This window comes from Entelurus aequoreus, linkage group LG05 (assembly GCF_033978785.1).
Source record: "Entelurus aequoreus isolate RoL-2023_Sb linkage group LG05, RoL_Eaeq_v1.1, whole genome shotgun sequence".
NCBI lineage: Eukaryota > Metazoa > Chordata > Actinopteri > Syngnathiformes > Syngnathidae > Entelurus > Entelurus aequoreus.
In genome coordinates, this window is record NC_084735.1 from 40,135,764 (window position 1) to 40,161,574 (window position 25,811).

Sequence of the window (25,811 nt, forward strand, 5' to 3'; positions counted from 1 at the left end):
TCACTGCGTTTAAGAATAATTTGTGGCCTCACTTTTGGTAGTTTAGCTTACCTAACTGTGACAATAACACAGTGGTCACTCAAATCATTTGCAAAAATACCAATATCAGAATATTTATAAGGAACGTTTGTTAAAAATAGATGAAGAAAAGAAGATTTCTCAGGGCATTTAAGATTTGGACGGGTAGGGCCGCTAATGAGCTGTGTGAGATTAAAAGAGTCACAGGTTTATTTAAACCCATCAAAAACAGATGACAACCATTCCCAGTTCAGATCCCCAATAAGAAGAATCTCATTAAAAATCAGGGTTGAAAGCTGATTGTTCACTGACAGTAAGACCTCACTGCTTACTGAGGGAGGTCTGTAACAACCAACAACAATGATAAAATGGTTCCACATTAAGTGCAAGGAATTCAAATTGTTTGCTGTAAGACACAGATAAGAGAGGAGCAGCATTAATGTTATGTGTTATATATATTGTATTTATCTGTATCCACCTTTTGTAGGACTGTCAAAACGAAAAACATTATAGCCCTCAATTGCAATATCTTTATCCGTGATGGATTTTTTAGGCCACGTTTCAGACAAGACAAGGATGTCAGTATCAGGAGATTTAGCCCAGATCTCTACTTGATTAAGTTTTGGAAGTAGGCAAGGCAAGGCAAGGCAAGGCAACTTTATTTGTATAGCGCTTTTCATACACAAGGCAGACTCAAAGTGCTTCACAGACAACAAAGTGAAATGAAAGAAAATAAAAGCAAAATTAAAATGCAGAGTAGACTTTTAACATGCAAGTGAACAATGTCACGCCCAGATCTAGCTTTAAAAATCGCAAGGGGTACTAAAGCACTTAAGATCTGGACCAGAAAAAGCAAAAGTACAATAAAACATTTTTTTTTACCAGCATTGATGTATAGTAAGTGCTGATTGAATATACCTAACACAAGGTCGTTTTTCTGGATGAGCATAGATTGATAACAACCAACCATAAGGACTAAAAAGATATTGTGACAGACTCATGCCGTCGTGTGGGTTCTCATGACCATCAAAGGAAGACATGTTGCGGCAGGTGTAGACTTTCGTTTATTTTTCCAAATAAAACCTCTCAGTCTCAGGTCGCTTTGAGGCTCCTCTTCCCTGCTCGCTCTCCGGTCCGCTTTTCAGCCAGCCGCGTCTTCGCCTTCGTAGTCGGCGTCGTGTTCGCTCTTGCTCCTCATAAACTTCTGCGTGTCTCGCTGGCTCTCCACCTCCTTCCTCGTCTCTCTCGGCTGTCACGCTTTTATACACAGACAGCAGATTATCTGATTGTGCCCAGCTGCCCGACCCACGCACCTGTAGTCCATTTGGACGCGGGTCCGCAGGCCACGCCTCCTCGCCGCCATCTTGGAGCGGGCCCCGGTGTCGGACTGCCGGCCCCGCCTCTCCACAGATATGTAATATAAGGTAAAGTCAAATCTTCAGTTGGTAAGATCCAGTTAAGACAGTATCTCATACTTGCCAACCTTGAGACCTCCAATATCGGGAGGTTGGGGGGGGGTGTGGTTAGAGGCGTGGTTAAGAGGAGAGTATATTTACAGCTAGAATTCACCAACTCAAGTATTTCATATATATATATATATATATATATATATATATATATATTTATTTTATTATATAAATAAATAAAATAAATACTTGAATTTTAGTGTTCATTTATTTACACATATACACACAACACTCATCTACTCATTGTTGTACTTGAAAGTACAATGCTTTGTTAAGGGTTGAATTGTCCATCCTCTTTCTATTCTCTGTCACTATTTTTCTAACCATGCTGAACACCCTCTCTGATGATGCATTGCTGTGTGGCACGCGCTAAAGTGCTTTCATCAAATGCACGAGAGTGTGGAATCTTCCATCTCTCCCTAGCATGGCCCAAAACCGGTCAATCCTTGCTTCCTGGGGAATAACTTCCCTGGCAAGCAATTGGTCAGGTCCAATCGCAGCTGCGGCAGACTTTTTTTTTGGGGGCGTGGCCTCCAGCTCCGGCTGAATACCGGGAGTTTGTCGGGAGAAAATATCTGTCGGGAGGTTGTCGGGAGAAGCGCTGAATATCGGGATTCTCCCGCTAAAAACGGGAGGGTTGGCAAGTATGAGTATCTGCAAGAATTATGTTCACAGTTTGTGCCTTTTTGAGAGACCTAAAAGATGATGATGCTCATTAGAGTCTCCAAAGCTCTTTAACGTGTGCAGCAAAGCCAACAATGGGAGAATAGTTGCTGAATGAAGCATGCTAATTCCCATGTAGCACAAAACAGAAATATGCGAAAAAAATTGTGTCCCTGAATTAGACAATGACACAGTGTGACGTCATGTGTAAACAGGAACTGAGCAAAGCAACACACCGAGCAAAACACGCCAAAATCAGGACAAGCCGTGGACCCAGGCAACAGGAAAACAATTCCTAGAACGAGAAGAAGGTATAGCGCCTTCCTTCCTTTTCGGTCCAGGCAGTCAGATCGACGCCGCATTCCCCGACAGGTACGACATGAGCAGGCGCGTGTGACAGCAGGTGACACCGGACTGACCAGGACCCAGAATGCCGCAACAGGCTTCGGCCGCAGGCTTCCCGATTGAGGCTGGGGCCTCCAACAGACACGCAGAAGCAGACTTCGTCAGAACAGTGGGCCGCAACATTATACAGACCAAGGCTCAGGATGCAGCAGCAACGGAGGGCCTCGGAGCTGTACCTGCAGGCCTCAGGTGTGGATGGACGGGCCCCAGCCAGTTGATGGGTACAGCAGAAGCCACACGCCTCGGGAGCTTGAACTATGCACCCAAAAGCCATCCACAATCTTCCAAGCAACAATATTTATAAAAAAACTACAAAAGATTAAAAAGACTAAAGATAAACCCAATAAAAATACTATAAAGACTAAACATAAAACACTAAAGCTATAAAAGACAAACACAGACATCACTTGAGCAGCGTACACAAGCTGCCATCTTGGATTAGATCACACTACAAAAAACTGTCACCATAGAGACACTTCCTCTCTCAATTTGACATCCTAAGAACAATATTTTCAATTGATGGTGTTAGGACGAGCTCATATGTTGACTTAGTGTCTTCAACATGGCTGACCAGTGGGGCTGGAAATATGATGATAATATTAGCAGTGCTAAATACCTTGCTATTAAAGCTTCGTACCATTCTGTTCACAGTATCAATCAATACAATACAGTATCAAGAGTTTAACATCCACTTTTTTGCTAGTGATTGCATTTTCCAGTATATGCTGTCAGTCCCATACCAGCCCAAGACCTGACTTCTCTACAGGATGCTTTCATTTTGCTACAATTACCTATTTCCAACCATGTATGAAGTTTAAGTGCAGAAAAAAACGAATATATTTTTTTTTCTTCTGCTACAAATAGCAACTCCTTTGATTACCCCACTTTCAAAACCTTAAATGATCCCCCGCATTACTCACACTGATTCATACAAATACCTCAGTATCTGACTTGATAACACTTAAACAATCAAAACTAATTTTAAACAATTAACCCAGAAACTAAAAATCTTACTTGGATTTTTATACTGAATCAAAGGGTGTCTGTCTCCATCTGATCATAACACAATCATTCTTCAGGCATGTCCTCAAATGTGGTAACATGTAGTTGAGTTGAGTTGAGTTTGAGTTTATTTCGAACATGCAAGCATACAACATGATACATCACAATTTCCAGTTTCTCTTTTCAACATGTTCGAAAGGGAGTAGGAAGAAACAGAGCTTATTTAATCCTACCCCTTTTCTTTTACATAACAGTTTCTAAAGCTTTTGTTCACTTCCTGTTCTCAATTTATCCACAATATACTCCATAAGTAATCACAATAAAAATAAATAAATAAATAATAATTGGTGAAGTAAGCTACATTTCATATGATGAGATAAGTAAGATTATTTTGAGAGTGAAAGAATGGATGTATTGTTGTACTGCCGCCCCAATGACTCTTTAACAGCCAAATAGTACTAGTTCACTAAAATTGTTCACTATTATAGTGGCTTTAGATAAAGAAAGAGCTTATTGACAACAGCCTCAGACTACAATGGCGGACACGTGCAAAGCTCATCGAGTAAATATCTACCATATATTGAGATATCCGCTGACGTCAACTTGGAAAAAACGTCACAAATTTGAGGAAGTGTGGGGGGAGTAAAAATTGTTTTATAAATGTCTCTCCACCCTGCCTTCATGGTTTGATTTCAATTTTTTGGGATGTATGCAAATATACAAAAAATATGTAAGACAAGCTGGTTTTGCACAACAGGTCCCCTTTAAACAAGTCAAAATGCATCATGTAAATGAATACAATCAATAAGCACGTGAGGAGGGTGTGCAGAATCTTAACGGTCCTCCTGAACCAACCTAATTAAATACCGGTACTCGGTATACATCCCTACTCTTCGGTGTCAGCGAGTGAGGTGTACACACATACTACCACATAACCACACTTTCCGTTACACCCACACTCCTAAACTCTTTCTCAATCTGGGTTCGCGGCACCAATGTAACCCGCCTAATTCCAACGACTCTGTCCTGCCTGGGGCTTGAACCCTGATCTCCTGATTTAGAGGCCAGAGCACTAGGCAATCAGACAAAAGCACAAACCCTTTGTCCAGTACACACTCTTAAGGTGTCAGGGAGTGAGGTTTATATTTGTATTACCACACACCCACGCTAGCAATCAAATTAGGTTTTTTACTAGCCACCTAAATTTAACGATTTGAAATATTGGGCCTTGTTGCCTCTTTACCTTATCCCAAATGTGTGTGAGAGATTAGTGTGTTGGTGAAGTACCTATTGTTTAAAGCTACCAGGGCGGCTCTCTATTAACCTGGAGCGACTATAACGGTAACTTATGTTCCAAACTCACTCCAGTCCAAAGTAGTTAATGTCCTGAGTTTCTCCCTGCATTACCAATGAAAAAAAACAATGTTGGTTAGGGCCTATTCACTACCATGGAAATGGCCATTTTTCGAGAAAGGCAGTGGACTCTGAAGCCTTAAATTTAATCGAATGTCTTTTGGAGGGTGCTAGTGGAGCGTAAAATGATGAGTAAAATGTTCTCTTTTATGGGAGTGTGCACAAAGCTGTAAGCCGAAAGCCTGGACTCAACCATTTAAGCACATTTGTGATACCAATTACCTCAGATTGAAAGTTCAACTTAATGATGAAAACTAGTTCTGCTAAACTGGCTTTTTTTTTCTTCTATAAGCACACAACCCGAGAATCAAAAGCGATGATTTAGAACATTGCATTCTTAAATGTGTCAGTCCATTCACTTTCTCAGGAGGGTTTAAAAAGGCACAGCCATTGGACCTGAATGCCTCAATAGACCAACACAGGTAAGGAGTACCGCATAAGGCACTTTGACTGATTTTAGTGGTAAAGACGAGCAGAGGTGGGTAGTAACATGCTACATTTACTCCGTTACATCTACTTGAGTAACGTTTGGGATGAATTGTACTTCTAAGAGTAGTTTTAATGCAACATACTGTTACTTTTACTTGAGTATATTTATAGAGAAGAAACGCTACTTTTACGCCGCTACTTTTATCTACATTCAGCTCGCTACTCGCTACTAATTTTTATCTATCTGTTAATGCACGCTTTGTTTGTTTTGGTCTGTCAGACAGACCTTCAAAGTGCCTGCGTTTCACCAAATACAGTCACCGGTGACGTTTCACTCCGTTCCACCTATCAGATGCAGTCACTGGTGACGTTGTACCAATCAAACAGAGCCAGGCGGTCACATGACCTGACTTAAACAAGTTAAAAAACGTATTCGGGTGTTACCATTTAGTGGTCAATTGTACGGAATATATACTGTACTGTGCAATCTACTAATAAAAGTTTCAATCAATCAATCAAAAGTGTGAAGAAAAAAAGACACTTTTTTATTTCAACCGTACATCCCGTCAAAAGCCTAAAGACACAATAAAAGTGCCGCTCCATCGCGCCTGCGCTTACAAAATAAGAGTATCCGAAAGCCAGCGCAAATAAGCTAGCAAGCTACGGAGTTTGACGCCAATGCATTTCTTGTAAAGTGTATAAAAACGAATATGGAAGCTGAACAAATAAGATGCCAAAAACCAACCACTTTCATGTGGTATTAGACAGAAAGGAGGAACATTTCTTCTCCTCCATTTGAAAACGTGGACGTTATCAGCACTGCTGTCTGATTCCAATCAATGCAAGTCATCAGAATCAGGTAATACACCAACTTATATTCTTGTCTTCATGAAAGAAAGGAATCTATATTATGTGTTAAACATGCATGTATATTCATTAAAACACCTTTAACATGTAAACAAAAACGGCACAATAAATAAATATAATATTATATACTGTATATATCAATGTATGTATATATATATATATATATATATATATATATATATATATATATATATATATATATATATATATATATATATATATATACATATATATATATATATATATCAGTGGTGTGCCGTCACTAGAGGCAGGGGAGGCACGGCCTCACCTGCCATCATGGAAAGAAAAAAAAAGTAAAAAGAAAAAAAATAATTAAATTGTTATATGTATCCAGTGATTATACTAAAGTTATTTTCCATTTAAATTCACCAGTTTTGGATCATTTTTATTTTTATTTTCACATTTTCCGTTCAAATACTGAGAAGAGACGGTGCGGTGATCAGCAGCCAGTTGAGGCACGTCACTGCGTTGTGCCTCAACATGGATTGTGCGCAATGACTCGGCTAACTGCTGGCCTGCTGTGCAGTGAGACTGTATTGCTATATGAATTATATTATACATTTCCATAGTTTAGTTAGCTGAGGTATATAATGTACAGTGTATTTTGTCAACAACTGTATGTGTGTAACATATTTTTAGTGCTGAGCATTCATAAAACTCTGCTGCGAAGACACACTGTGTGAGGCTCGTCTCATAACCCCGCCTCCTGGTGCCAAGCACCTCCGCCGCAGAATGCACCCCCGACTGGAGCGCCGCGGCCACACCAACCAAAGCCCACACCCAAACCCTCCACGTGCAAGACCGAATCCACCCAAAAAAAGTCACTTAACAAGAAGCCAAAAAGTGCAAAAACAACAATGCTCGCGCTGCAGGGGCCGCGAACGACCGCAGGGACACAACATTAGGTACACCTGCACTGCAGGTTCATATGTTTGTAAATCTGACTGTGATGATGCAGTCGTGCCTCACCAGACATTAACCTCACCGCACGCCACTGATATATATATATATATATATATATATATATATATATATATATATATATATATATATATATATATATATATATATATACTGTATGTATATATATATATATATATATATATATATATATATATATATATATATATATATATATATATATATATATATATATATATATATATATATGATATGTGTGTGCATGTTACTCATCAGTTACTCAGTACTTGAGTAGTTTTTTCACAACATACTTTTTACTTTTATTCAAGTAAATATTTGGGTGACTACTCCTTACTTTTACTTGAGTAATAAATCTCTAAAGTAAAAGTACAATTTCTGGCTACTCTACCCACCTCTGAAGACGAGACAAGCATTTCCCCCACTTATCACTTTTCAAATGGAAATACTGGACTACATGTAAATATATGCGTGCAACATTGCCATGGAATTACCTCAAAGCACTAGCTGGGTGTTTCATCAGATATTGCCAGATTACAGACTTTATAATGCTCACAATCTGTGAAAGGCATATTTGCTTCTACTATATCTGGGGATTTGTAATAAAATAGGTAATCTAGTTTAAAGATAGAAATGCTTGCAGGCATTACCTATACAGTTAATAAAACGGTTAAGCCTGTTCTAATGAGAAATAGGTACAATTTCATGTATGTTTTTTTTCATGTATTTCATTTATGCAGTATGACACAGGATATTTTATTGCAAATATATCTCATTTGTTATTACCTCCACCAGGAGGTTAGACAATCAATGTGTGTTTGTTTGTAGTGTAACTCAAAAAGTTATACACAGTTGTTGATTAAACTTTGAGGACATTTTCGAAACGGGATGCAGAACAAGTAATTAAGTGTTTGGGTGTGATCCCGCTATTTTACTTTTTCCACCATTATGTTTAAGTAACCTGGTTCAACTCGCGGACTCGCCTCCACCAACAGAGACTAAGAAATTGGATGACAGGCAAAAGCATTCAATCCATTTATTTTACTGCGCCACAAATGAAAACACCCTCCTATAGCCTGTTTGGAAGCAACAGACGAACAAAACAAAATCACACACATTTATTTATCAATATTATTTTTTATTTATTCTTTGATTAGTTAGTTATGCCCAGAGTTTATGCATTTGCTGGGATTTTTTGTCTGCAACATAGCTCAAAAAGTGATTTTTGATATAACTCACAGGAAATGTCAAAAATTAGATAAAGAACAATTGATTTGGGTGTCATCCGGATCACAGTCTGAACTCACCATTTAAAAAAATACTTATTTACTATTAGCCAAACTAAAAGTAAATTATGGAGGAAAAAAAATCTGCTACAAAATATTAGATTTGAGGTTTCAGAATATATATATATATTGTGTTTTTATTTCCCTGCCTTCTCTTTTATTGTGATGTGTTTCCTCAGCTCATTAGTCTCCAGCGAGGGGCACACCTGCAGCCTATTTCTACCGAGGCGTATTTAAGCTCGTTACATAAACCTAGAGTTGTCCGATCCCTCGACGGAGGCCACCTGGCGAGCGTTATCCATCAGACCCTTCCTTTATCTCTTCAATTATCTGGAAACCATTTTGAATCAATCATTTTTCCAGTCATTCCCTCTCGTTCTGCTCCGGTTGTGCTTGGGCTTACCTGGCTATCTAAACACAATCCCCATATTGACTGGGCCAAAGCTACAATAACTAATTGGGGAATTTTTTGTCATTTACATTGTCTGCGGTCCGCATGCCCTCGCACAGGGTCCTCGCGTGTCGTCACCCAGGAAGTCATTGATTTGTCGGTTGTGCTCACTGCTTACCACGACCTTAAAGAAGTTTTTAGCAAAGATCGAGCCTTGTCGTTACCTCCACACCGTCCCTACGGTTGTGGTATTGATCTCCTTCCTGGTGCTACACTTCCTTCTTCGCGACTATACAACATTTCTCGACACGAAAGAAATTCACTAGAGGACTATATCACCACTTCGCTTGCATCTGGTCTTATCCGTCCATCCAACTCTCCACTAGCCACCGGGTTCTTTTTTGTAGAAAAGAAGGATAATACACTTCGCCCCTGCATCAATTACCGTGCCCTCAATAATATTACTGTTAAGAATAAATATCCTTCTCGACTCAACTTTCAACCCACTACACACTGCTAGACATTTCACCAAATTGGACCTCCGCAACGCTTACCACTTAGTCAGAATTAAGCAAGGAGATGAATGGAAAACTGCATTCACCACACAGCTAGGACATTTTAAATACCTGGTCATGCCTTTCCCCCTCACCAATGCTCCTGTCGTTTTTCAGGGCCTATTAAATTATGTCCTGCGTGACATGCTGGACCTTTTCATGGTAGTTTATTTAGATGATATCCTCGTTTTCTCGCCTACCCCTGAACTACACGTCCAGCATGTTCGCTTAGTTCTCCAACGCCTTCTCGAAAATCCTCTCTATGTCAAAGCTGAGCAGTGTGTTTTTCATTCTGAGTCTGATCCTTTTTTGGGGTTTTATTGTTGAGAGGGTTCAACTCCGAGCAGATCCGGCGAAGATTCAGGCAGTGGTTGATTGGCCCACACCCACTTCTAGAAAGCACCTCCAAAGGTTTCTAGGTTTTGCTAATTTTTATCGTCGTTTTATCCGTAATTTTAGTCGAGTAGCGGAACCATTAACGAAACTAACTTCCATTTAGCTTCCCTTTTTGTGGACCTCAGAGACTCAGTCTGCTTTTGAGAAACTCAAGTCTTTGTTCACCTCTGCACCTGTTCTTGTCCATCCTAACATATCCTCTCAATTTTTTGTCGAGGTTGACGCACCTGACTCCGGCGTGGGGGCTGTTCTCTCCCAGCGCTCCACCTCCGACCAGAGGCTGCACCCCTGTGCCTTCTTCTCACGCCGCCTGACTCCTGCAGAACGAAATTATGATATTGGCAATAGAGAGCTACTCGTTGTGGTGTTGGCACTACAAAAATGGAGGCACTGGCTGGAGGGCTCGGAGACCCCGTTTGTGGTGTTCACAGACCACAAGAATCTGGCCTATATTCGTACTGCTCAACGGCTCAATCCTAGACAAGCAAGGTGGGCGTTGTTCCTAGCCAGATTTAATTTTACCATGACCTTCTGCCCCGGTTCCCAGAATGGAAAACCAGACTCCCTGTTGACGATGTTCTCTTGCCCTGAAGAAGAGTTCAAGACCGAGACGATTATCCCTCCATCACGAGTACTGGGAGCGTTGCAGTGGGACATTGAAGGCCGCATTAAGGAGGGACTCAAGAACGTTCCCTCTCCAACAAACTGCCCTCAGGGGCGTTTGTTTGTGATCCCAGAGCTCCGTCCTGAAGTACTGACCTGGGCCCACAGCTCCAAGGTCGCCTGCCACCCGGTAACCCATAATTTTTTCCTCCTATCCCAGCGCTTCTGGTGGTCAACCTTCAGGGCTGACACCAAGGACTTCGTATCGGCCTGTGCCACTTGTGCCCGTAATAAGGCTTCACACCGGGCACCAGCTGGTCTCCTGCGCCCGCTTCCCATTTCCTCCCGCCCGTGGTCCCATGTGGCATTGGACTTTGTCACAGGACTTCCACCATCCAAGGGCAACACGGTGATATTGACTTTGGTGGACCATTTTTCCAAGATGGCCCATTTTGTCGCTCTTGCCAAGTTGCCCTCTGCACTCCAGACTGCAGAACTGCTCGTACGCCATGTTTTCCGGCTGCATGGTATCCCGGTGGATGTGGTTTCGAATAGAGGTCCACAATTCTCGTCTGCGGTTTGGAAGGTGTTCTGCAAAGCATTAGGAGCATCACCCAGCTTTTCTTCAGGATACCACCCACAGACTAACGGTCAGACTGAGCGCACTAATCAAGACCTGGAGGCCACCATTCGTTGCGTCTGCCACCAGCAGCCGGCCTCCTGGGCGTTCAGTCTACCGTGGATAGAGTACGCACATAATACGCTCATCAGCTCGGCTACAGGCAAGTCACCTTTTCACTCTGTCTACGGTTACCAACCTCCCACTTTTCATTCTCTGGAATCAGAGATCGCCGTTCCATCTGTGGCTGCCCACCTGCACCGCGCACATCAAGCCTGGCGCAATACCCGGTCTGCACTGCTACGCACCTCAGAGCGCAACCAGCACCTCGCTAACCGCCACCGCAGCACAGCACCAGACTACAGGCCCGGTCAGAAGGTGTGGTTGTCGTTTCGTGATCTTCCTCTCCAAGTGGACTCAAAGAAGCTTCAGCCAAGATTTATTGGGCCTTATTCCATTGAGCGTATCATCAATCCCACCGCCGTTCAATTAGGCCTTCCCGACTCCCTAAGGATTCATCCCTCGTTCCACGTCTCACTAATCAAGCCCGTTTCCACCAGTCCCTTGAGTCCTCCAGAGATGCCTCCTCCACCTCCCAGGCTTATTGATGGCCATCCTGCGTTCTCTGTCAAAGCCATTCTCGATGTGAGGAGAAGGGGCAGGGGTTTCCAGTATCTGGTGGACTGGGAGGGCTACGGCCCCGAGGACCGATCCTGGGTCCCGCGTTCCATTATCCTAGACCCTACACTTTTTAATACATTTTATGATCGTTTTCCAGAGAAGCCAGGTAAGCCGCCAGGTGGCGTCCATTAAGGGGTGGGGAGGGGGGGTTGTACTGTTGTGTTTTTATTTCCCTGCCTTCTCTTTTATTGTGATGTGTTTCCTCAGCTCATTAGTCTCCAGCGAGGGGCGGACACTAATGCACACCTGCAAACTATTTCTATCGAGGAGTATTTAAGCTCGTCACCCACAGCTGGGTCTTGCCGGTTATTTTATCATGCGCCTGCTTCGCCTCGTCAGTCCTGGTACGTTGCTTTTCCTTAATCCTGTAATTCCTAACTTCTTTGTGTTTGTTTCCTAGCCTCCTTGAGGCAGGAAAATACTTTATGCTGTGCTTAATGCGCCCTGACTTTTCCACTGCAAACCACTGAGGAACCTGCTTTTGTTAGTATTCATGGTGTGCACTTCTGCCCCATCGCCTTTTGTTACACTTTTTGGACTTATTAAATGTATTCCTTTTTTTATTCAAACTTGCCTCCCGTCTCTGCATCCCGGGGTCACCCCCTTGATCAGTTCCTAACACTTACATTCACTTGGAAATCTTGTTTGTTTTCAGATTTAATTTAATCTTGTGGTTTAAGTTGTTTTTCTGTTTTAATTTTGATCATATACCTGTGGGTGTTATGGTTCAGTGATGTATTGATAACTGATCATTTTATCATGATTTTTTTATGACTTCCCTTTCAATACAAATCCATGGGTTGTCCTTTTTAATATATCTCAAAGACTAAGCATTAAAGGTTGAACAAAACCCATATGTATTTCCATCCATCCATTTTCTACCGCTTGTCCCTTTCGGGGTTGCGGAGGGTGCTGGAGCCTCTCAGCTGCACATGGGCGGAAGGCGAGGTACACCCTGGACAAGTCGCCACCTCATCGCACCCATAAGTATTTGCTTCATGGTATTTCATTTATCAACAGATCATCCTGTATTGTAACACTTTTAAAAAATAGTGTTAACACATCATGTCAAAATTGTATTGCCATGTAAGCAGGCTATAATATATCTCCTTCCATATTCTGGCAATACTATGGAACAATTCTCATTAGTGGTCTGCGGCGCTGCAGTCATTATTCCAGCTGACAGCTCAGTGTACCCTTTGGTTGAGCCTGATTCTTTTTTATGCTGCAGTCTGATCATTAATTCTACCAGCACACATGGCCTAGAGCTTTAGTAAAGGCAGAATATGAGGTTAATGCCACCTTCCTTGACCAGGACACATTGACAAGAGTGTCTAGCTCACCCAGAGTGGCAGACACAGACGTGAACATCTTGTATTAGAGCCTCAACAAGACCTCTTTGGCCTTTAAAAAACCTGAGGAAACATGTGATTTTGCTCACAATCCTGAATACAAAACTGTTTTTTAATACACTTGTTTGCGGTTTTTAGCTGTGAATCAATGCAACTATGCAACAGAGTATTGTACCATAACCTGCCTCCCTATTGCACTTTCACAAAATAAAAGCGATAGATTTAAAACATTTCGACAAAGTACATTTCCGACTTGTAGGTGTTTCAATTAAAGGGTCTTTTGCATCGTGAGCCATAATTATTGTAAAATCTCGCTACAAAATACACCCCCCGCTACCACCAAACCCCGCTCCCCCACACACACACCTTGTAGTGTACCGGAAGAGTTAGTGCTGCAAAGGGTTCTGGGTATCTGTTCTGTTGTGTTAATGTTGTGTTACGGTGCGGATGTTCTCCCGAAATGTGTTTGTCATTCTTGTTTGGTGTGGGTTCACAGTGTGGCGTATATTTGTAACAGTGTTAAAGTTGTTTATACGGCCACCCTCAGTGAAACCTATATCATTGTTGATCAAGTATGCATTGCATTCACATATTATGTTACTGGGCCAGCATTCGTTGGACTGGATGAAAAGCGGACGTGACGATTTTCGGGAGTGGCACTGAAATTTGAGAGTCTCCTGGGAGGGTTGGCAAGTACGAGAATTAGCGGTGAATGCGGTGTTACCGCGGCACCGCCGCTGTATATAATCGGCGGGCCAGCTCTAGTGTTAATTTGATATCGCCTCAAGGGCCAGAGTTTGACACCCATGTTCTGGAGGAAAGATGAAACAAAAAAATATCTGTTTGGCCACAATACAGACAAACAAGTATGTGCTCCAATCACTCTATCACAAAAAAATAAGAGTTGTAGAAATTATTGGAAATTCAAGACAGCCATGACATTATGTTCTTTACAAGTGTATGTAAACTTTTGACCACGACTATATATAAGTCCAATTCCGACTTATCCGACTTTATGCCTTTATGCAGTGTACGCACCCGTTCAACAGGTGCCCAATTCAGATCTAAGTTTATATATATATATATATATATATATATATATATTTTTTTTTTTTTTTTTTTTTTTTTTTAATGAATTTATTAATAAATCAACAAAACAATACACAACAATACCACAACAATGCAATACAATTCCAAAACCAAACCCGTCCCAGCAACACTAAGAACAAAAATAAACAGAGCAATTGAGGACACACACACATGACACGGAACAATCCAAATGTAGTGAAACAAAAATGAACACTATCGACAACAGCATCAATATCAATAACAACCTCAAAATAGCAATGATTGAAAATTAAAAATCCCTCATTGATATTATCATTAAAAACATTAATACAAATTAGAAATGAACAACAGTGTCACAGTGGCTTACACTTGCATCACATCTCGTAAGCTTTACAACACACTGTGTTCAATATTTTCCACAAAGATATAATAAGTCATATTTTGATTCATTTAATAGTTGAAACAAATTTAAATAATGGATCCCATATTCCAATATATTACTCATTATTATCTAAACTAAATGCAGTTTGTTCTACTGATATCATCTCCATAGCTTGTGTGTACCAGTCAGTATGAGTTTATATTTGATATTTAGTGTTTTTTCGTGACTCAAATTGGGTCACATTGGTGTAACCAACTTGTGGTGCGCAATAATCTAGGTTTGTAAGGAGCTGAGTGTAGTGAAATAACTATAGATACACAAAAACTGGATGTTGTTAACTGGAACTTTTAGTTAACTTTTCTTTTAGCATTTTAAACTACAGCATGACATACTGAAAATAAATTGGGCCCTTTTTTTAAATAAAATACATTTCCAAAAGTCAGTTTAGTTCTAAATAGTCAAGTCTGGATCCAGTCAATGTTCTCCTAGAAGATCAAAGTTCTCTCTGTTACAGATTAGTTTCTTGTTGATACAGTCCTACCGCACAAATGACCACTCCTTTGAAGTCAGTGGAAATATCCTGATCACGTTGGTGTTGCTGGGTGTGGCTCAACATCCACTGAATGTGGGGGATGTCTTCTGACGCAGTTTTGTCCAACCAAAAAAAAACCTGACCTGTATTTACAACACAAGTCATCCCTATTTTTACCTATGCACTTGAAATTACATTCCAGGTATATTTTAATGTTATTGTCCTTGTAAAGTTGTACAACATTAATAAATCACAATCAAAATAACACTGTGTGCAATTACTCACAGGACAATTGTCTGTTTTTCTCAAAATCAGTTTACAGCTTCATATCTTATATCAGAACTACTTTTTTGTTTTAATAAAAATACATATATAATATTCAATAAGTATCTGTATTTGTGCTTAAACGACTTCAACTTAAAAATATGAAATTTCAATGACACGCATTTTACAATAACAGTTTGCAAACTTATGTTTACAGTAAAATAGCATTTCACCAATCGGGTAATTCAAATGGTTATTTTCAAAAAGTACAGAAAACACAAAATAGGTTTCACAGTATTCAGCTTTTTTAGATAGTAAGATTAATTATGTTTCTCTTCAACATTAGTCTTTGTAAATCACAGTGTACCGTATTTTTCAGATTATAAGGTGCACTTAAAATCCTTTCATTTTCTCAAAAATTGACAGTGCACCTTATAACCCAGTGTGCTTTATAACCTGGTGCGCCTAATGTACGGAATAATTCTGGTTGTGCTTGCCGACCTCGAAACAATTTTATTTGGGACATAGTGTAATGATAAATGTGACCAGTAGACGGCAGTCACACATAAGACATACGTATAGAGTGCAAGATGACGCCAGTAAACAACACCAAAACTTTAAATGTTCCATTGACAATATAGAACATTACACACAGCGCTCAGAAATCTGTCAAAATGTTTTAGTATGACTTTGGTAAGCCAAGACGCTGCACCGCTTGATGGATCGTCGGAGCATTACGGCTACCGTAGTCAAACGTACGGTGTTACAAAATATGTATGAGGACCGCAAAATGACACCTATTAGCAGACATATTATCTCGCGTTTTGTTCCGCAATATTGTGCAACTTTTCTTACCTTCTAGTAACTGTTGATGTGTATGTGGGAATTGCATAAGTCCTGAAAATGTGCGTGAGTCCGCCACTGTAGTCCATGCCGACACCGTGGTCGATATGCTTCTTCTTTTTCTCTATCTTCTTGTTATAGGACATTCATCCTCCGCTGTTGCTATTTCTAATATGAAGTAGCGTAAAGTTCTTCCTAATATCTGTCATTAGACCCACTATGGAAGTGCTAAAAACTACCAGTGTAGTGGGTTTACATAATTCACCCACGAAACTTTAATTATGAGAGCGTTCCGGTCGGACAGTTTTTCACGGGACACATTTACGGCATTGTTGTTGCACTAGTGAGCCACAGATGAGGAGATGCTGCTCCGTTATTGATATAAGTAAAGGCTGAATGTCATTAAAACAGTTAGCTCCATCTTTTGACACTTTTTAGACTCCCGTCCTTGCACACTTCACCGGTACAACAAAGATGACGGGAAGAAGACCCTGTCAAAGTGGAAATAACGTTATTGTGGGCGATGGTCTGTAAAACATAATCTAGGTAAAACATAAATCATAATATGACCCCTTTAAAATGTGCCATATGTAGTAATGTGGCCAGAAATGGTACTGCAATCACGATCAAAATTCTGTAGTCCCTTCCCACTCTCCATGACTGAGGTTGCCAGATATGCAGCCAAATCCGAATGTTACTCCAAGGAACTTCAAATGGCAATCGACGAGTCCTACGCTGTAGGTTTCTCTTGTTTCTGCTTCTTGCAAGATGGTTTACTAAGTAATTATGCCACATTTTACTGATGGCAACTAGCCAAATGTATTTGTAAAGTCACGCAGCAATATTTTCATCGGGAGTCGGGACAGAGTGTTGGCGTTACCCTGCTAAAATGTCTAGTTTGACCACAAGGACCACCATCGAAATAATTATATATAATAATATATAATATATTATATATCGCATAAGCCTACTTTGATGGCAAGCCAAGGCCAATAGTAAAATTACCGCCACATTTCGTTCAGCATAACTCCATATTGCATCCAACCTGAAGCACTGTATTCTCTTATATTTACGCACATCACCATCTTTCAGTGCAGAGTGCAATTCTATGAGCCAACCCACGTTATGCAAAAACCACGTCACGCATAAATCATATAGCCTACTACCATGTCAATACACAAAGTAGACAATCATTACATGTAATGCATTAAATTGGGCCAAGCAAATACCACCCCATATGTGCCTGATGCACATACAGTATCATAAACCGCAATTAGCCGTGCTAATGTTGGAACGCATTTCCTCAGTGTATCAGCATATTGAGATTGAAATAGGCACTGACACTACCCATATCCACATAGGTTTTATCTATCAAATATATTTTGCCTTGTCAGTTGGATGACACATCGACATACAGCATACTTGCCAACCTTGAGGCCTCCGATACCGGGAGGTGGGGGGAGGGGGTTCGGGGTGTGGTTGGGGGCGTGGTTAAGGGCGTGGTTAATAGGGGAGTATATTTACAGCTAGAATTCACCAACTCAAGTATTTCATATATATATATATATATATATATATATATATATATATATATATATATATATATATATATATATATATATATATGTATATATATATATATATATGTATGAAATACTTGACTTTCAGTTAATTCTAGCTATATATATATATATATATATATATATATATATATATATATATATATATATATATATATATATATATATGTATGTATGAAATACTTGACTTTCAGTTCATTCTAGCTATATATATATATATATATATATATATGTATATATATACATGTATGAAATACTTGACTTTCAGTTAATTCTAGCTATATATATATATATATATATATATATATATATATATATATATATATATATATATATATATATATATATATATATATATATATATATATATATATACAGTATTTATTTTATTATACATATAAATAAAATAAATACTTGAATTTCAGTGTTCCGGAGGCTATCCAGTAGATGGCAGTATTGTCCTGTTTAACTTCTCCGTTCATGACTGAGTATATAATTTCGGTCACCGTGTTCAATGGAGAAGTCTGTTCTACAAAATGTACAGGCAACATAATTACATACCCCTTCCCCTTCGAACTGTCCTGGATGAACTGAAATTCTTGTTTCCATTCGTTTTGGAACTTGCAAGCGTATTTCTTCATCTTGCTCGTCGACGGCGTCGCCATGTCCGTAACTTCCTCGTTCTTCTGCTTCGTCTCCTTGTTGTGTGCGCAGTTGTGCACTCTACTCGCCACCTTCTACCATCCTAGTCACATCCGTTGTGTCCTTGGGCAAGACACTTCACCCTTGCTCCTGATGGCTGCTGGTTAGCGCCTTGCATGGCAGCTCCCGCCATCAGTGTGTGAATGTGTGTGTGAATGGATGAATGTGGAAATACTGTCAAAGCGCTTTGAGTACCTTGAAGGTAGAAAAGCGCTATACAAGTATAACCCATTTATCATGATCATTAACTCTCTAAAAGCCGTAGATGTTATGACGTCATTGGGCAGGCAAGCTGTTTATATTATGGGAAAGCGGACGTGAGAACAGGCTGTCCCCACTCAGGTCCGCATTGAGCTAGAGGTGGCGTGGCCTCCAGCTCCGGCTGAATACCGGGAGTTTGTTGGGAGAAAATTTCTGCCGGGAGGTTATCGGGAGAGGCGCTGAATACCGGGAGTCTCCCGGTAAAACCGGGAGGGTTGGCAAGTATGACATACAGGCTAACGGGCATATATTTCCCCCGTTAGCCTATATACCATACCATACCATATGTCGATGTGTTATTGACCGGGCTAGCATGCTAAGCTACACTAGTGTGATGGTGCTTCGCTCCTAAGCATTGGTTGCACGAACATACTAGCTTTGTTAGACAAGATCATAGACTGTATTGGACAATATAGTTTACATAAAAAATGTCCATTTCCATTTATTACAAGTAATAAGAAAACATAAATGCCTTACTTACTTATTAAGGAGGAAATTAGCAAGTTTGGCGTCAGATGAAAAAAATCTTCTCCGCCTTCAATCGTCTCCATCTTTCAAAGGTATCCCCCATACAAATCTTTGTTTTGTTCCTGGCTTTGTCATGAATAAGTTGAGAATCGTAACGACGCCTTTTAGATTTACTAAGGTCTGACATGTTTAGTAACTTTACCAGGGGCAGTAGCTCGACAAAGAGGGTGGTGCGTAACTGGCAACCTGGATGTGACACACTCACAGACTTTATAATTGGTCAAACAGTGGAGGGCGGGTCATCGAAATGAAAACAATAACAATATTATATTATATTATATATTAAATTATATTTTATTTTATTTTACTTTATTTTATTTTTTTTTTAAATTATTATTATTTTTGTTTAATCTTATTATTTATTTGTGTGTGGCGTCGCGCGGGTCTCGCTTCCTGTTGGGTGGGGTCCGTGCCCGGTGTGGCCCGACCCTTGCGCTGTGGGGTCTCTCGTGGGGGCCCAGTTGCCGGTGGGGCGGGGGCGGTCTTCCCATCCGGTTGCGGGGGGTCCCCAGGCCCCTCGGGCGGGGCGTCCCACCTTTCTGTCCGTGTGGGGTGTGGTCTCTCGCTGGCTTGGGGTCTGGCTGCCCCCTGCTTTTCTCGTGCCTTGTCCTCTGCCGGGTGCGTCTGTCTGCGGCCTGCTGCTGGCCCTTGTGGGCGGCGCGGTGGGCCAGGCTCTGGGGTTCCTGTCGCTGTCCGGTTTGGCTGCATGGGGGCGGTGGTCCCTGGTTCCCTGGGCACCACACCTACTGTTTGTGGGATGGGCTCTCGGGGAGGCCGGGGCCGTACTCTGGCTCCCGCACACACTGGGAGTCAAAATGTATTGTACATGCAAATTCACATATACTCACATACATACATACACACATACATAGGTACCTACGCTCCCACATACATATACAAATACAGTACATATTTACACACTCAACGTTTGTACATCCACACACACGCTCATTATAAAAAAATACTGTATACACATACTGTACATATACATTCACTGTAAAATCATACATATACACATACTGTACATATACAGTCACTGTACTAACACACACATACACATACTGTACATATACATTCACTGTACAAACACACACATACATATATTGTACATATACATTCCCTGTACAAACACACATATACACATACTGTACATATACATTCACTGTACAAACACACATACTGTATACACATACTGTACATATACATTCACTGTACAAACATACACATACACATTCTATACACATACATTCACTGTACAAACACACATATACACATACTGTACATATACATTCACTGTAGAAGCACACATATACACATACTGTACATATACAAGTATATATGCACACATACACTCATGCACATAATCACGTTTCATCAAACATGTATTAACGTTGTTGCCCTAGGGTAAACTGGGTATAACACATGGCACACTGACAAAGCTTAACCTATTGTTACTATAACAATCTACAAGGTTAATGTAGGTTGCTTATCTTTCTTCCCCTCCATTTTTCTGCATTCTTTCGTATCTCAAGTCATCATTACGTATATGTATTGTTGCATTTGAACAATTGTATTGTTGATAATAAAGGTAAAGTATTGGTATTGTTTATTATCAATAGCACTATTTCTATTGGTATTCATATTGCTCCATTTTTAGTGTAATAATGCTCATTGTCATTTCTGTATTATTTTTTTATTTTCGCTAACTGCTTATTTGCTATTACTTTTACCATCATATTTGTACATGTCGTATTTGCTGATGTTGCTCGGTTGTTGTTGTTGTTGTTGTGTTTGCTGTTGTTGTTTTTGTCTCTCTGTCTAATCCCCCTCTTGTCCCCACAAATTCCCCCCTCTGTCTTCCTTTTTTTCTCTTTCTATCCCCTCCTGCTCCGGGCCCGGCTGCACCAAATGATAATATAAATACATTTAATAAAGTCAAAATACAAATAAGGCAACAAGAGAAGTATCCTACACTTCTCTTTTGCAAAGTAAATCTGAACAGCCGATATGGGCATCTACATCTATTATATGATTTGCCTAAGAAACTGGGCAGGGACATTATAAAACGGAGAAAAACAAACAAAAAAAAGATTTAAAGATTAAAGTACCAATGATTGTCACACACACACTAGAATGTGGTGAAATTTGTCCTCTGCATTTGACCCATCCCCTTGGGGAGCAGTGGGCAGCAGCGGCGCCGCGCCCGGGAATCATTTTGGTGATTCAACCCCCAACTCCAACCCTTGATGCTGAGTGCCAAGTATATATATATATATATATATTTCGGGGCTGTAAATCTAATTTTGGAATGAACATACCCCGGCTGAACTACCATTATCAGTTATAAAGGTATTTGAAAATAACATGATTTATTAATGCCTTTTGACATATCAGGGCCATTTAATGATGACTTGACATGAAATTATTACATATGGCACCTTTATTGCGCCTTATAATCCGGTGTACCCTATATACAGTAACAATAGATGTATTAAGCTTTTTTTTTACAATCACCACAGCACCTCCTTTCACTTAATTTTTTACATAGTAATAATCATATATGTAACTTAACACTTTATTCCTATTTATTTTTTTTAAATTTAAACCTGCTATTTTTTAGCTGGGTTACATTGGGAAACAAATGATCAAAATCAAATTTAGTGGTGTTGATTACCGTATTTTCACCCTGGTTTATAAAATGTTGCAACTAATTTATAGATTTTCAACAAATATTCCTCATAGAACACTGACAAAGACACTGAAGAGGTGTTATTTTTTGTACTCTGGCGCCATCTTTTAGAGGAGTTCGCTCACTGCAGGTGCTCCGGGTTGAACATATACATCTACTCTCGTGCCTTGAACCAGAAGTATAACAGTCCATAGCGTTCTGCTCTAAAGGATTCTTCAATCATCACTCCAAGCAACGTTTGTAAGTGACCTCAGGCAGCATTCTTTTTTGCCGTACCAGAATATGATAATGCGTATGTAGTACTTGGCTTCACTGTGGGAGATAGGAAAGCTGTTTCCTTTAATGTTAATATGCTTACAATGTTATGCAGATGTATAGTTATAACAATTTCATAGACAAATTATACTATTTATAGTCATGGAGGAGAAGGCGCAAAATATTTTCTTCTTCCAAGGGGGGGCATAACAGAAAATAATTGAGAAGCACAGAGTTCGTAACACCCTCTGAGGGAAATTCAGGGATTCTAATACAAATATATTTAATGCCATTATATCCTAATGTAATCACTTCTTTGTGGTAATAAAAAAAACACTTATGCTCTAAATCATGGGTGTCAAACTCTGGCCCGCGGGCCAAATTTGGCCCGCCGTGTAATTTCACTTGGCCCGTGAGGCGATATCAAATTAACACTAGAGCTGACCCGCTAATTATATACAGCGGCAGTGCCGCGATACATCGCTAATTCTCATACTTGCCAAACCTCCCGGGAGACTCCGAAATTTCAGTGCCCCTCCCGAGAATTGTAACATCCCCTTTTCGTCCAGTCCAATGAGTGCTGGCCCAGTTACATAATATGTGCGGCTTTAACATGCACCAGAAGTGAATGCAAGCATACTTGATCTTCAGCGATACAGGTTACACTGAGGGTGCCAGTATAAAAAAAAACTTTAACATTGTTAGAAATATACACCACACTGAAAATCCACACCAAACAAGAATGACAAACACATTTTGGGAGAACATCCGCACAGTAACACAACAAAAAACAAACAGAACAAATACCCAGAACCCTTTGCAGCACTTACTCTTCCGGGACGCTACAATGTGTGTGTGGGGTGGGGGGGTGTATATTGTAGCGTCCCGGAAGAGTTAGTGCTGCAAAGGGTTCTGGGTATTTGTTCTGTTGTGTTTATGTTGTTTTACTGTGCGGATGTTCTCCCAAAATGTGTTTGTCATTCTTGTTTGGTGTGGATTCACAGTGTGGCATATATTTCTAACAATGTTAAAGTTGCTTATACGGCCACTCTCAGTGTAAACTGTATCGCTGTTGATGAAGTATGCCTTGCATTCACGTGTGTGTGCGTACAGAAGCTGCTCATATCTTGTGACTGGGCGGGCACGTTGTTAGAAGGGGTGAAAAGCGGACGTGAAGGTCAGCTTGTAGAGGACGTTAAAAGCAGTGCCTGTAAGGCACGCCCCCAAGACTGTGGAAAATGAGAAATAATAACTGATGAACACCTTCGTTCGATAATGAGGGTTGCTTCAGCTCAAAGCCTGAGCCCCGACATTAATGAACTAGCATCCAAGAAAAGATGGCAGGTATCTGGCTTGGGCACATCAGATTAGATCAGTGTGTTGCAAACTGAGCCGTTTAAAGTCCTGAATGGTTGGTTTATTAATTGTTATTTTATTTTCAAATTTATTAGCCTGTGGAAAAAGTTAATGTTGATATTTACCTCAGAAGGCTGCAAATAGAAAATAGGCATTCAATTGTTATTTAAATTGTATTTGATATTTTTTAATTATTATTATTATTATTTGAAACTCGATATTGCATGTCACTATAAAGTTATATAAGCTTTGCTTGTTCAATATTTAATGCAAAACTTGTTTGGGTCCCTATTAAAAGGTTAATTTGTTCAACTTTGGCCCGCGGCTTTGTTCAGTTTTAAATTTTGGCCCACTCTGTATTTGAGTTTGACACCCCTGCTCTAAATGCACAGCTGTAATCATTTCTACTCAGTGAAAATGTGTAATAAAAACAACCTTTCCATTACACAAAATGTATTCAACATCAGAACTTTGTGTCACCTTTGTTGTTAAACTTGTCTGTTTATCAACGCAACCACACCAATGATAAAAGTATATAATACAAAAAAAATGCTAATTATTTGCTACTTATACTTATTTTTTAGCTCCCATTCGTTTTTTGTCTCAACTCTTTTTTTACTCTGTCCTTTTTGTCACCACTTTTCAAAAATTCATGTGCCATTATGTTTTTTTTTATGTTTTGTTCTTACAAAGTTTCAACAGACTATTAATAGTGTACCAAGTTGTGTTTTTATGGTTTTGAATGAAACTAAAGTGGGATACAGCAAACATCTACTAACTCCTAAATCAGGTCAGTCAGTGGCTGTTATTTTTGTTATCTTTCAATGGCTGCGCACCCTATTTGATTGGTTGGCATCCTCGAGGCTGTTGTTCATTTGGCTTGACCCTGTGTGCAAATACCATTAGTTTCATTGACACAACAACAATTGAATAGATAAATATAATATTTTTTCGTAAACAATTAATCTGACCCTCCTGGAAATTTTCTTGTTTAACGACGCGAATTCAGCCTGTCCGAGAAAATGATTCGGGCCCTTGCAATTTTTTTCAGTCTCAGTAGCCTAAAATCTGGCCATATGTTACACAATATTATGGTATCCCAAAGGAACAATTATTTAGCAAATTCAAATAGGAATGTTGCAATCATCACACTTGTTAACAAATATTACAACTAACTTATGTTTGTGCAAGTCAGTTTTCTGAGGTTTTGTATAAAAGTGGTGATACATTGTTCTGCAAATTAACGTTTTACTATTGATTTTTAGTTGTTTTTTTCTTTATATTAAGCTACATGTTGGTCTGCATTATTAAATGTAAGAGAAACACATTTGATCAGAAGACTGGAAGGTTGTGACATTCACCAACGAGCCGCATCTATTGACTGGTTCATTAACATGAACAATGCCAATGATACATTGCAGTGATTTATTTTAGCGTAACAGCGAAGAAACATTTACATCTGCCTCTGCAAATCAAGGCGGAAACAGCCGCAGATTGCATATGCAGTCTGAACGCAGAGGGGTGTGGGTCTCCTCTTTGTTGCGCAAGGTTGTCAACTTGAATGTCTGTGAATCGGTTACCAAAGTCGCAAGATTTGTCTCTAGTAGCTTTTGAGAGTCGCCAGATAAGGTTGCCCACCGTCCCAACAGAATCGTCCCGTTTTTAGAAACAAAAGAAGGCGTCCCATATTTTTTTTTACTGTGGAAATTTAAAAAAGGCCGTTAAATATCAAACAATTCCATTGAATGATTGGTTCTGAAACTTTTTTCCACCAAGTACCACCTCAAAAAAAACTTGGCACCCTAAGTACCACTATAATGACCAACATTAAAATACAGTAGCGTAGTAGTATATATAAGAGTATATTTAATATTTTTTGGCCACTATAACATTACACATAGTTTGAACATAGAAAAATAAAACACGGTACTTTAACCAAGTGATTCTTTGGCATACCACTGGATGGAGCCCGCGTACCACAGTTTGACAATAATTGGCCTGAGCTAATCTTTACAAGCGTGCCTGATAGCTCAACTGTCAAACTCATTGCATATACTTTTCTGCCGTCTGGGAATTAGGTTTGCCTTGACTGTCAGTCACTCTACCTCAGTTTAGTGGCAGCTAGCTAGCTAGAGTTAACTGCCGAGTTTCTGGCAATATAACCTGACTCTCGCCGGACCCTTGTAGTTCGCTGAGCTCCACACAAGAATCTGGGCTCGAAAGCATTGCAAACTCCTTCCAGATAG